Here is a 12,812-nt window from a genome sequence, read left to right on the forward strand (position 1 = left end):
GAGTCGAATTCTTAGGACACGTGGTAAGCGAAGAGGGAATCCACGTGGACCCATCCAAAATTAAGGCCATTGAGAACTGGTCAGCACCGAAGACTCCTACAGAAATTCGCCAATTTCTAGGTCTCGCTGGCTACTACCGCAGGTTCATTCAGAACTTCTCACGAATAGCAAAGCCTCTTACAACCCTAACCCAGAAAGGTGTGGCCTTTGACTGGGAAGAGAAACAAGAAAGAGCGTTCCAAACGCTCAAACGAGCCTTGTGCACCGCACCAATACTATCCCTTCCTGAAGGAATAGAAGACTTCGTAGTTTATTGCGATGCATCAAACCAAGGACTCGGATGTGTTCTGATGCAGCGAGGTAAGGTCATCGCCTACGCCTCAAGACAGTTGAAAACACATGAGGTTAACTACACGACCCACGATCTTGAGCTAGGAGCAGTAGTGTTTGCCCTGAAGATCTGGAGACATTACTTGTATGGAACGAAGAGCACTATCTTTACCGACCACAAGAGCTTACAACACATTTTCGATCAGAAGGAGCTCAACATGAGACAACGGCGATGGGTCGAGCTACTCAGTGATTACGAATGCGATATTCGCTATCATCCGGGAAAGGCAAACGTCGTAGCCGATGCCCTTAGTCGAAAGGAGTACTCAGGCCGGAGAGTGAAGTCATTAGCTATGTCGATCCATTCGCACCTATCAACGCAAGTCAAGGAAGCTCAATTAGAGGCCTTGAAACCCGAAAACGTGGCAGGTGAGGCCCTTAGAGGAATGGACAAGAACTTAGAAATCAAGAGTGACGGAGCACGCTACCTCATGAACCGGATCTGGACACCAAAGTTTGGGGGATTCAGAGAGGTAGTTATGAGCGAGGCACACAGGACCCCATACTCCGTACACCCGGGGTCAGACAAGATGTATCTAGATCTCAAGCAACTCTACTGGTGGCCAAACATGAAAGCGGAGATCGCTACGTACGTGGGCAAGTGTTTAACTTGCGCCAAAATAAAAATAGAACACCAAAAACCCTCAGGCCTACTCCAACAACCTGATATACCTGAGTGGAAATGGGAGCAGATTTCCATGGACTTCATAACCAAACTGCCCAAAACTCAGAGTGGCCAAGATACTATTTGGGTAATCGTCGACAGATTAACCAAATCAGCCCATTTCTTACCTATCAAGGAAACCGATAGGATGGAAAAACTATCAAGAACCTACATCCGGGAGATCGTACGACTTCATGGAGTACCAATGTCCATCATCTCAGATAGAGACAGCAGGTTCACTTCCAGATTTTGGCAATCACTGCAAAAATCCATGGGAACAAGGTTGGACATGAGTACAACATACCACCCTCAAACTGACGGACAGAGTGAGAGGACGATCCAAACCTTGGAAGACATGTTGCGAGCATGTGTAATCGACTTTGGCAAGGCATGGGATATTCACTTGCCTTTGGTCGAGTTCTCTTATAACAATAGTTATCATACTAGTATCAAGACCGCTCCGTTCGAAGCCCTTTACGGCCGTAAGTGCAGATCACCCCTGTGCTGGACGGAAGTGGGCGACACCCAATTGGCAAAAGGTCTAGTCACTAAGAGCACCCTTACTGGCCCAGAGATCATCAGAGAGACTACCGAAAAGATCGTGCAAATACGAGAACGACTGAAGTCCTCAAGGGATAGACAAAAGAGCTATGCCGACAGGAGACGTAAACCCTTGGAATTCCAGATTGGCGACCGTGTGCTACTGAAGGTCTCACCCTGGAAAGGCATGATACGCTTTGGGAAGCGTGGAAAGCTAAACCCCAGGTACATTGGACCCTTCGAAATCATTTCGAGAGTTGGTCCAGTGGCCTACAAACTCCAACTTCCAATCGAGCTTAACAAAGTGCATCCAGTATTCCACGTGTCGAACCTGAAAAAGTGTTTGTCCGACGAAACACTTGTAATTCCACTCGATGAAATCGCGTTAAACGAAAATCTCAACTTTGTGGAAGAACCCGTCGAGATCATGGATAGGGAAGTTAAAAGGACCAAACAGAGTCGCATTCCAATAGTAAAAGTTCGATGGAATGCTAAGAGAGGACCCGAATTCACATGGGAACGGGAAGACCAAATGCTATAAAAGTATCCGCATCTCTTCCTCAGCCCCTAAAACTCTTACCTTGTATTAAATTTCGGGACGAAATTCCGTTTAACGGGGGGATGATGTAACAACCCGTTATCCCGGGCATTATAAACCGAGTCTTGTAACCCTTTTTGAATGTAATGGGAATATCATCGATAAATGAATTGTTCAAAAGCTCTGATTTGGAGTACGCTATGTAGTAGATATCGTCTTAAAGGTTCCAAATAAATAAAGAACACTAAAATCTGAGTTATGGCGAAAAAGCTATGACCATTCTAAGATTTCTGTCAAAACCGACAACACCGATCAAACGAAAAACGCAAAGTTTCAATACGATAACATTTAGCCTTAGGTATCTAAATGAAAGTCATAGATAACATTAAACCGTGAGCGTACACAAAAAGAACGTCCAAATCTGACTTCGCATGAGGAAGTTATGATTTTTCAAAGAAATTCCTTAAAAACGATTAGTTATAAAATAAATAATAAAAATAATTTTGGAATTTGCCAACGGAGTCTAAACGAAAGTTGTAGATCGTAGTCTCACCTACGCGTGGATATAAAGACCATCGAAAACGGAGTTCATATGAAGAAGATATGGATTTTTGAAGTTTATTAAATAAATTAATTAATTATTTAATTCAAAATTCGGATATTATCCGAAGAGGAGTCAGCGTCCTTCTCCGAAGTACGCGCTGCGTACTCCTGTACGCCCCGCGTAACCGAGAGGATTGGCCTCGGATCGTCCACGTCGCCATATCCGAGGAAGCCGACCCGTCCGACCCGTCCGACCCGTCCGACCCGACGTCCCATCCGACCCGGCGTCCCATCCGACCCACCTCCCCAGCAACCCGTCCCATCCGACCCGATAACCCAAGAACCCGTCCCATCCGAACCGAGGCAGTCGAGGCTTCGGTCATGCATGACGTACGCGTACGCAGCGCGTACGAGCGTACGCCCCGCGTACCGAGGCAGACTTGCCTTCCTATAAATAGAATGCGAGGGTTTCCAAAGAAAGGGTTCATTTCTCTTCTCTCTCTCTCAGCATTTCCTCGTTTTCCGTGTCCGTTCAAACCCGAAGCTCTGGTCTTTTTGGCTCAAGTCCCGAAGGCCGATTCTACTCCCGAGATTCCCGAGAATCCCAAGAAAAATCAGTTTCCCGAGACGAAACTCTGCTCGGTTTTCCACCTCACAATCTTCAAACTATCAAGTGAGTTCATATCCCCTTTGAACACTCTTTAAATACATTTTAAATGTTTTATACTCTTTTTGGGGAGGAATACAAGTTAACACATGACTAAATTCGTGTGAAACATTAACCTTTTGGTATACTTTTCATACTGTTGTTTTAACTATCTGGTGAAGTTATTATGATACAAAACCCCTCACAACACAGCTTTACCCTCTTTGGGATATAATATGTTTATAAATAGAAATATGTTTTATTTATACGTTTACATACAAACACATCATATCAAGGGTAACATTCTTTACTAAATCATTTCATGCATTCAAAGAACTTATGATTATGCTTTGTCAAACATTGTGAAAGAGGTTAAACTTTGCATACAAACTACTACCTTATTACGGACTTAGTTGAGAATCCATGAGTCGTGTATATCTTCAAACGTTACTTTCTTTATTAGAAAATAATGCAACAAGTCCTGTCTATAACCAGAGTCTCCCGTTCGGAGAACGTGTCAAATGTGTATAGATCTATACGGGAAGTCATGATCCCACGCCCTGACTGTTAGCTACAGTCCGTCTTTTGGGGTGACAGTTGTCATAACGCTACGACGCCTGAAGAACGTCGCTACAGGCATATTATGTTTAGTATGGTTATAAAACTCATCGGATATACAATTATTATGGTATTATGCTTTTATGAACGAGTAGTCATTAAAACTATTCTTCATCTAATAAGTGCGATCTTCGTATAGCTTTACTATGTAAAACTATGCCACACCTTTCGAGCACGTCGATTGCTTGCGATTTTCGGTCTTAGAGACTGCCAGCTATGTCAGGGAAATAAGGGTTTTTCCTGTATACAAACCAAACAACTAATAGGAAAATAAGGGATTTTCTTGGTACAATTAGTTGCAATTTACATCACGAACATTCATATGCATTGCATACTTTAATAAGAAAATAAGGGTTTTTCTGGAAAACATGCAAACACTTTCGAATGGCATACATCTTCTCAAAACACTACTTATGAACTCACCAACTTAAATGTTGACACTTTTTCTTTGAAATAACTTGTATTCACAGGAAACCGCTAGCCAGGTAGCAACTACTTCTGAAGACTAACGCATTGGCGTTAGTAACATATTTTGGATCACCATTTTATATTTGATTTCTTTTGCAAACATGTAACACCTACAATCATGTAAACTTTTCAAACATATTTATATTATGGTGGTGTGTACTTTCCTTTCTATGAACTGTTATGATACTGAATATGATGTCCTCCGCCCCCGAACGATTCCGCCGTTCCGGTTTGGGGGTGTGACACTCTTTGCCAATCTCGTCGCACTGTCAAACGTTTCAGGGTTCGCAGCTATCAGATTCCCCTGAATGGGAGGTGTCAGTCCCCAGATGAATCGTTCGATCTTCTTTCCTTCTGATGTGATCATACCCGGGCACAATAGAGATAGTTCGCTAAACCTCGATATGTAGGCATCGATGTTCGCATTCTGCACAGTGAGGTTCCATAATTCCTGCTCCATCTTTTGTATTTCGCCTCGGGGGCAGTACTCAGCCATTAACATTTCTTTCATTTCTGTCCAGGGGATAGAGTTGGCGACAGGGAGCGTCATAGCTTCCACGTGTCCGTTCCACCAAGAGAGTGCTTGGTCCACAAAAGTACAGGCCGCGAACTTCACCTTCATCTGCTCGGGGCACTCGCATATCTCGAATACCGACTCTACCTTCTCGATCCATCGCTTCAGAGTGATCACTCCTCCAGTGCCGTTGAAAGCTCGTGGTTTAGCGTTCGCAAAGTCCTTGTAGGTGCACGTTTTAGTGGGTCCTTGGTTCGTCCCGTTGTTCGAACTTCCGGATCCTTGCCCGTTACCTCCTCCGTTGTTCCCTCGGTGAAGTTGTGCCATAGCTGCCGTGACCGCAGCAGACACGGCTGCCTGGAAAGCAGTGGAGTCAACTTCGGGCGGGGTTGGTTCGGGATTTCCGCGAGTAGCTGGGCAAGGCATCTTTCTGTCAGGAAACGGAAAGATGTTGAGTGTACGTGGTTTCTGTGAGGTTGTGATCCTACTAACTAGGTGTATGATACGAACCTAAACATTACTACCATCGAGCATACAATCATAACGTCTCAACACATAACAACTGATAATATCATAGCAAAACACACAAAAGTTCATTAATATTATCCGCCTGTAATACAAGAAAATTTGCTCGTAAGAGCATACATGAGTGACACTAATCCGACAGCATAATGGCTCCATGAGTAGTGTAGTCACTTAAACATAGAGTCGGGGTACATAACATAGTTCCTAATGACCTACTATGATAAGTCTATCCCTAACCGCGATGAGCTGCGTCAGGACGTGGTGCCGAGGTCATGTGCCGAAATGTTGTGCCAGCAGTTGCGCCATCTCTGCCATGTCTCCAATAACCTCATCCCTCTCATGCTCCGCTTGCACTGCCCGAGCCTCCATAGCATACAGCTGTTGTCGCAGTGCCGCGATCTCAGCTTCGAGGGAACGGTTCTCTCTTAGGGGGTTCACTGGTGGAGCGGGGTGATCTGGTTGTGTCTCGTTCTCGCATGGCAGGACGGGGTCCTGGTCCCCGACTTGACCTTCCTCGTCTTCGTCGTCGATCTCTCCAAATTCGTAGTCGGTGTCTACATATTCGTCGGGTCCGACGTGGTGTGCTTCCTCCGGATTCTCTCCCGGTTCGTCCTCAAGCATCCCGTGAGCTACTAGAGCCTGATGAAACTGGATACCCTACTGCTCTTCCTCAGGCTCCTCCTCCTCCTCTAGCCACCCGTTGTTTCCCTGATTAGGGAAGTAGGGGTCTCCAGGGTGATGAAAACCAGCCATTCTTTCTGCGCGAGTACATAAATATGCTAACATTATTCCTAGGTGCTATGACTATTGTACAGACTAAGCGAACGTTCTCTTTCTGGTGATAAAGGTATAGTTTTAGGTTCCCTAGCTGTCCCGATCTTATCAAGACGTGTGCTAGTTTTACTTTGGAGGGAATGTAGTTGATCAAGCTACATTCACTCTTCGGTATCACTGAGAACAGTCCCGAACTAACCGAGATGCCAACATTATTGTGTTTGATTCGGCGTTAGGTCCTTATTTCTAATGCAAGCAAGTGTGTTTTATTTACTTGTTTTGTTCAGAGTTATGTTAGTCCCTCTTTTGGTTTATAGTTGCATATCAATGTGTGGCTCGACATGCTAGTTCACTATAAACAAAGCTCTGATACCAACCTGTCACACCCCCGAACCAGGCGGCGGAAACGTCCGGGGGCTGTTGTGACTCAATTGTATACCATAACATTGAATATATATGAAACATAACAACATTCGTCACCATGCATTAATATAGTACAACCAGTAGCGTTTACATGAAATACACTGTTTAAATATTACATTCTCAAAAATAAATTGTTCGATTCGTACATAAATAAACTGCAAGCCATCACTGAATATGATTTCCTTTGATTCACTGGTTCCCTGAGAATACAAGTATTTTGAAAAACGTCAACATATGGAATGTTGGTGAGTTCATAAGTTGTATTTGAAAAACAATGCTTCGTATCGTTTGAAAACCACCAGAAAATCCGATATTTTCTGAAAAGAGAAGCTTTTGAAAACGGTTGTGAAGATCCATAAGTATGCTTGTTTGTTTTCTATACTTGTAAAAATTGTTTATTGGAATTGTATGTATTTCGAATCTGTATGTATTGAAAAACCCTAGGAAAACCTGATGTTTTCCTAATTCTTTGAATTCCATGAATTTATTTTGAAACCATTGCAACGCATGAAGTTATCATTACCAGACGACATTGGATTATTTTGAGCATGATTATCTGCTACAAACATGCGTTACACAAACGACTCGTCTATAGCAATACTAACGATCCCGTAGGCGTCGTCCGTACTAATCACGTTATCCAACCTGTTAGGCTGAAGTTCAGTTTTGTGTTGCGTCTTTTGGGCTCGTAGATTAGCCTTGTATTCTCCGGTTTGGGCCTGTTCAACCGAGAGCCTTTTATGTATGGTATATAAGTTATCACTTGCATGCATATTAGGTTAAGATTCAAGATTTCAGTTTTAGCATTCCAGAGTTTTACGATATTGCTCTCTTGTAATCTTCTAATCCTTTACAGTTGATGTTCTTAATCGAGCTCTTCTAAGGATTTTATTTAATCATTCGACACGTTTGATTCAAGCTGTTTGTTCTTATTGTTGCGTTCTGCCTTGTTATTTATATCGTGTTCTTGCAGTTTCATATTCATATACTTGTTCAAGATCTAATCGATCTTTATAGATTAAAAGTTGTTTTAATCTCATCAATTGGTATCAGAGCAGGAGGCTGTGTAATCGATACACATCTTTTCTGTGAAAAAGATTTTCATTAGGGTTTTCCGCAATCATCGATATTTATTGAGCCGTCATCTTAATTGACGTATCTTAGTATTTATTGTTTTGCCCTAATCTGTTTTATTACAAGTCTGATCTTTGAACAGGTTATTACGATCATTATGGACACAACGCAATCAAACCCTATTAATATTTCCAACAGCATTGGTTCGACGACAAAGATTCCAATCTTATACACCCATGACTATGAAGTATGGGCACATCATTTTGAAGATTACGTGATTGGATCGGAGGACAATGGTTTTCTCATATGGGAAGCCATCATCAATGGACCGTTTTCTCATTCCACGACATCCAGAGTTATTAAGACGCAAAAAGAATACAACGATTTGCTCAAGGACGAGACGAATATTGCGCAGGATGAAAAAGATAAATTCCAGTGCAATATTAAGGCACTAAGGTTGATCAGATTCGCCCTTCAGTCCGACACATTCAGACTAGTCAGCTCATGCACTACGGCAAAGGAAGTGTGGGATAGACTTCGCGAACTGTATTCAACAGACGAAGATCGTGAACATTCCATCCAAACCTTGCTTCTATCTGAATTTGGTGAATTCAGGCAAGGGGCCGAAGAATCTGTGACCCAGACGTTTGATCGCTTCAATCATCTTCTCAGCAAGATGATCAAACACGACATTGAAAGGAAGCTCATCGAACAAAAGGTTACTTTCTTGAACGGACTGCGATCTGAATGGAGAGCGGTTGTTTCCACAGTCAAAGCCCATGAACAGTTTAAATCATATTCTTTGGCGAAACTGGTGGGTATTCTAAAGTCCCAAGAAAAAATTGTGGTTCAAGAGAAAAATGTTGTCTCCAGTCTTGGTTCGTTGGCCCTCCTATCTAAAAGTAAAGTTGTGATGGAGGATGAAGAGCTCAATTTAGAAGAATATGACCTCTCAACTGAGGATTATGCCATGATGGTATCCAATCCTAAGAGGTTCATAAAGAAAAGATTCCCCAACAACAAAAACCGAAACTGGCAGGGGAGTTATAGCTCTGAAAAGGCGAACAATGAAACAAAGGCTGAGGAGTCCAAGAAGGAACCGAAGGCAGATGGCGATTCTGGAGTAAGCTGCTTTTACTGTGGTGGCAAGAACCACTATGCTAAGGACTGTGTTCTTAAAAAGATGGCTGAAAAGGATGACGGAAAGGATGAGGAAGCCATACTGCATAAGAGATTGGATGAGTTGAGAAAGAAAAAGTCTACCGCTAACACTTCTATTAATGCTCTTATTGTGCAGGGTTCGGTTAATGACGATGAGTTCGGTAGTACCGAAGTTTGGTCTACTGACTCAGAAGACGAAGAAGTGAGGAAGCCTACTCATGGAAAGGCTTATATGGCTAAGGAGGAAAGCAGTGGTGGAAAATGCTTCATGGTGTCAAGCGCATCTCAGATGAGGGGATACAATACCAATGGAGGAAACAATGGACCGAAGGTGCAGGAAGATATGTGCTTCACCGCCAAACCACTCAGTCAACAGTTCAATGAGCTTGATGAACTGATAAAGAAGGTACAATCTGTTTTTATTTCATCTAAAGTACCATCATCATCATATGAGAAAGAACTAAAAAACGTTAATACAAGAATTTCTCATTTAGATAGTAGCTTAACTCAAACTCGAGTCACCAATTCTAACCTGACTGATCAATTAAGCAGGGTGGCGTCGAAGAGTGAGGAGCGGCGTATGTGGATTGAGTTAAAAGAATCGGAATTAATTAAAGTCAAAGACGAAAACATTTATTTACAGAGAGACAATTTGAAATTGTTAAAACAACGAAATGTTTTTTGTTTAATAGCTAAACGTTTATACTCCAATATTACTCAGCTGCACTTGAACTGTGAGATAGGCAAAAAGATCCTCCGTATGATTTTACCATTCCTAGAATTTAAGGAGGATGAAATCGATGCCGAAGCTTACAATTGTGAGAGTGTGATTTCGTCTGATGATGTCAACCCAACTTATCAAATTGGACTGGACAAAATTGAGTCCTTCATTAAATCCAAAGACCATAAGGACATGCTCAAAAATCTTTTGGACGAAAATGACAGACTTAAACTGAGAACCGAAACCATACAAAAGTTTGACTCTCTAAATGCCAAAGTAAGCTCAGAAAATAAAATCGATGTTGAAAATACATCTGAGCTTAAAGAGGATGAAAACATGAGTGAAATTTCTGTAGAGGATACGGTTGACTGCTCAGAATTTGTTAAAAGTGAAACTGAAAACCACAAAAATCTTGTTTCTGAAAATTCTGTGGAATTCGCTAGATTGTCCCAACATAAGTCCCCGAAATTAGTAGAAAAGGCTGTTGTATATCAAAAAGTCAGAACCACTCCGAATCAGGTATACAAAGTGACTGGAGTAACCGAACATCAAACAGCTGAACTCACGGCTATTGTTAACGAAGACAATGCTGATGGCTGTGATGAGTTCTTCTGGGAAGCTCCTATTGACAATGGAAACGAAACCGTTGGCCTGTCTGAAAGAACCTCTGGGATGAAGAAAGGGAGATACATACCTGAACCCTTGAACAAGCCTGATAATTTCAGTGAACCAAGCACAAGTGGTACAAAAGACACTCCTCAAGAGGTTGATCGTTCAGCGAAAGAAGACATTCCTTCAACGCCAACAACTCAAAGTGAAACTTCATCAGATGCTCCTTCCACTTCCCCAGGGCAAACTGAATCTTCTTCAGATATTCCCTCTGCTCCCTCGGTTCAAAGAAAAACTCCTAAAGTTCAAAAGGAATCAGCAAAGGTGACATCAAAAGCGAAAGCTAACGTTCATCATCAACCCAAACAGATGAGGGATAAAAAGATAGAAAGGAACCTAAGATACAGGAAAAACCTTTCTGAAAGGAAACAATTCTGGCACTCCCAGAATGCATACTATTCACACAAGGACAAGAATCTGAAGTATGAAAATAATCCCGTAAGAAAGCAAGAAAATTCCAACCGCAAGTCAAGGTTCGGTTCACAAGAGGATTTCAACCGAAACCAAAGGTTCGGTTCCAAGAACAACTCCAACCGAACTCAGAGGTTCGGCTCTGAAGTCAGACGAGAACAAGACTCAAATGTTAAACCCACCAACGATCAAAAGCAAAAGGGTCACCTAGAGTCATCAGCAAGGAAGACACCTCCATCCAAATCCAAATCCTCTCTTCCTAATTCTTCTTGTTCATCTCCTTCTTGCTCTAACGCTAATTCCATGGGTTCTCAAAAACCACGTCCATCTGTTGAACAGAAGGGAAAGCAGAAGGTCGATGAATTCAAACCTAAGTCTAAAGCGAACAAACCCAATCCTAACAAAATAAAAGTCTTCACCATTAAAAAGAAAGATGAAACAACTTTAATTAAAAGAACATATCTTGTTGATATCTCTCTAACTATTCCTGTTCCCATGAAAACCTCACATGGACCCAAGAAACTTTGGGTTCCTAAATCTGCTTAATTTTTGCAGGTTATAAGTGACGAGCAGTTTGACGAAGAATGGTACATCGACAGTGGCTGCTCACGTCACATGACAGGAAGGAAGGAGGAACTCAGGGAATACAGATCTCTTGCAAATGGTGGCAACGTTAAGTTTGGAAATAACTCTTTCGGCACCATAAAGGGATATGGGATGATAACGAATGGTGATTTTACCATAAGAAAGGTGGCCTATGTGGAAGGACTTCAACACAACCTCATCAGTGTATCTCAGCTTGTTGGAGGTACAGGTCTCAAAGTTTCATTCGATGATGAAGGTTCTGAAATCATAGAGAAAACGACAAAGAAAGTGATTCTGAAGTCAGAGCGAAAGGGTGAAATGTTTCCGCTGAACATGAAACCCATCAAAGGAAACCCAACAATATGTCTGCTATCAAAAGCTCAATCTGACGAAAGCTGGTTGTGGCACAGAAGACTCTTACATCTCAATTTCAAAGATATCAACCGACTTGTTACTGGAGGTCATGTTAGGGGTCTTCCATTGCTCAAGTTTGACAGAGAGCATTTATGTGCTGCATGTGAAATGGGAAAGCAGAGTCGTCAAAGTCACCCATCCATAATTAACACAAAAGTTGTTGAACCACTCGAATTGCTTCATATCGATTTATGTGGTCCTTCATCTATTGAAAGCATCGGTGGTAGCAAGTACATTCTTGTTGTCGTTGATGACTTCTCTAGATTTACATGGGTGTTCTTTCTAAAGCTCAAATCTGAAGCGACTCAACAGCTGAAAGTGTTTATCAAGCAAATTGAAGTCCAGCTCAAGAAGGTCGTTCGCAACATCAGGAGCGACAATGGTCTCGAATTCAAGAACAGGGAGTTTGAAGCGTTTCTTGCAGAAAAGGGAATTAGCCATAATTTCTCAACTCCCTACACACCACAGCAGAATGGAATAGTCGAAAGACGAAACCGATCTCTTTGTGAAGCTGCCCGAACTATGTTAAGGTTCGCTTCCTTACCTCTTTATTTTTGGGCTGACGCTATTTCTGCTGCTTGTTATACACAAAACAGGTCATATCTCAACAAGCGATTCACGCTCACACCATATGAGATATTAAACAACAGGAAGCCCAATGTGAAATTTTTCCACGTTTTTGGCTCAAGGTGTTTCATCTTTAACTCTAAAGAACACCGCAACAAGTTTGATGTCAAAGCCGACGAGGGAATCTTTCTGGGTTACTCACTCACTTCAAAGGCGTACAGGGTCCTAAACAAACGATCAAGAAGGATTGAAGAGACATACTATGTGACCTTCGACGATAGCTATGTCAAGAAGCTACAGGCCATAGATGACACTGCCAGGGAAATCTTCCCTCAAACTGGTCAAGTCACAGTCTCAATCGCCAATATGTACGAGAATTTTCTGGATCTCTTTGATGAACCGGAAAAAGCTTCTCTCTCGGAAGCAGGGGCAGCCGACAACAAAATAGATCATATAAAGCAGATTGTCGAAGATGCTGCAAGAAGAATGCATGAAGGAGAATTGCCTACTGATGAATCTCCAACCAACAATGCTTCAGTCGAGGGGGAGCCAAATTCTCTTGTCGAG

Source organism: Lactuca sativa, chromosome 5 (genome assembly GCF_002870075.4).
Source record: "Lactuca sativa cultivar Salinas chromosome 5, Lsat_Salinas_v11, whole genome shotgun sequence".
In the NCBI taxonomy this organism is placed as follows: domain Eukaryota; kingdom Viridiplantae; phylum Streptophyta; class Magnoliopsida; order Asterales; family Asteraceae; genus Lactuca; species Lactuca sativa.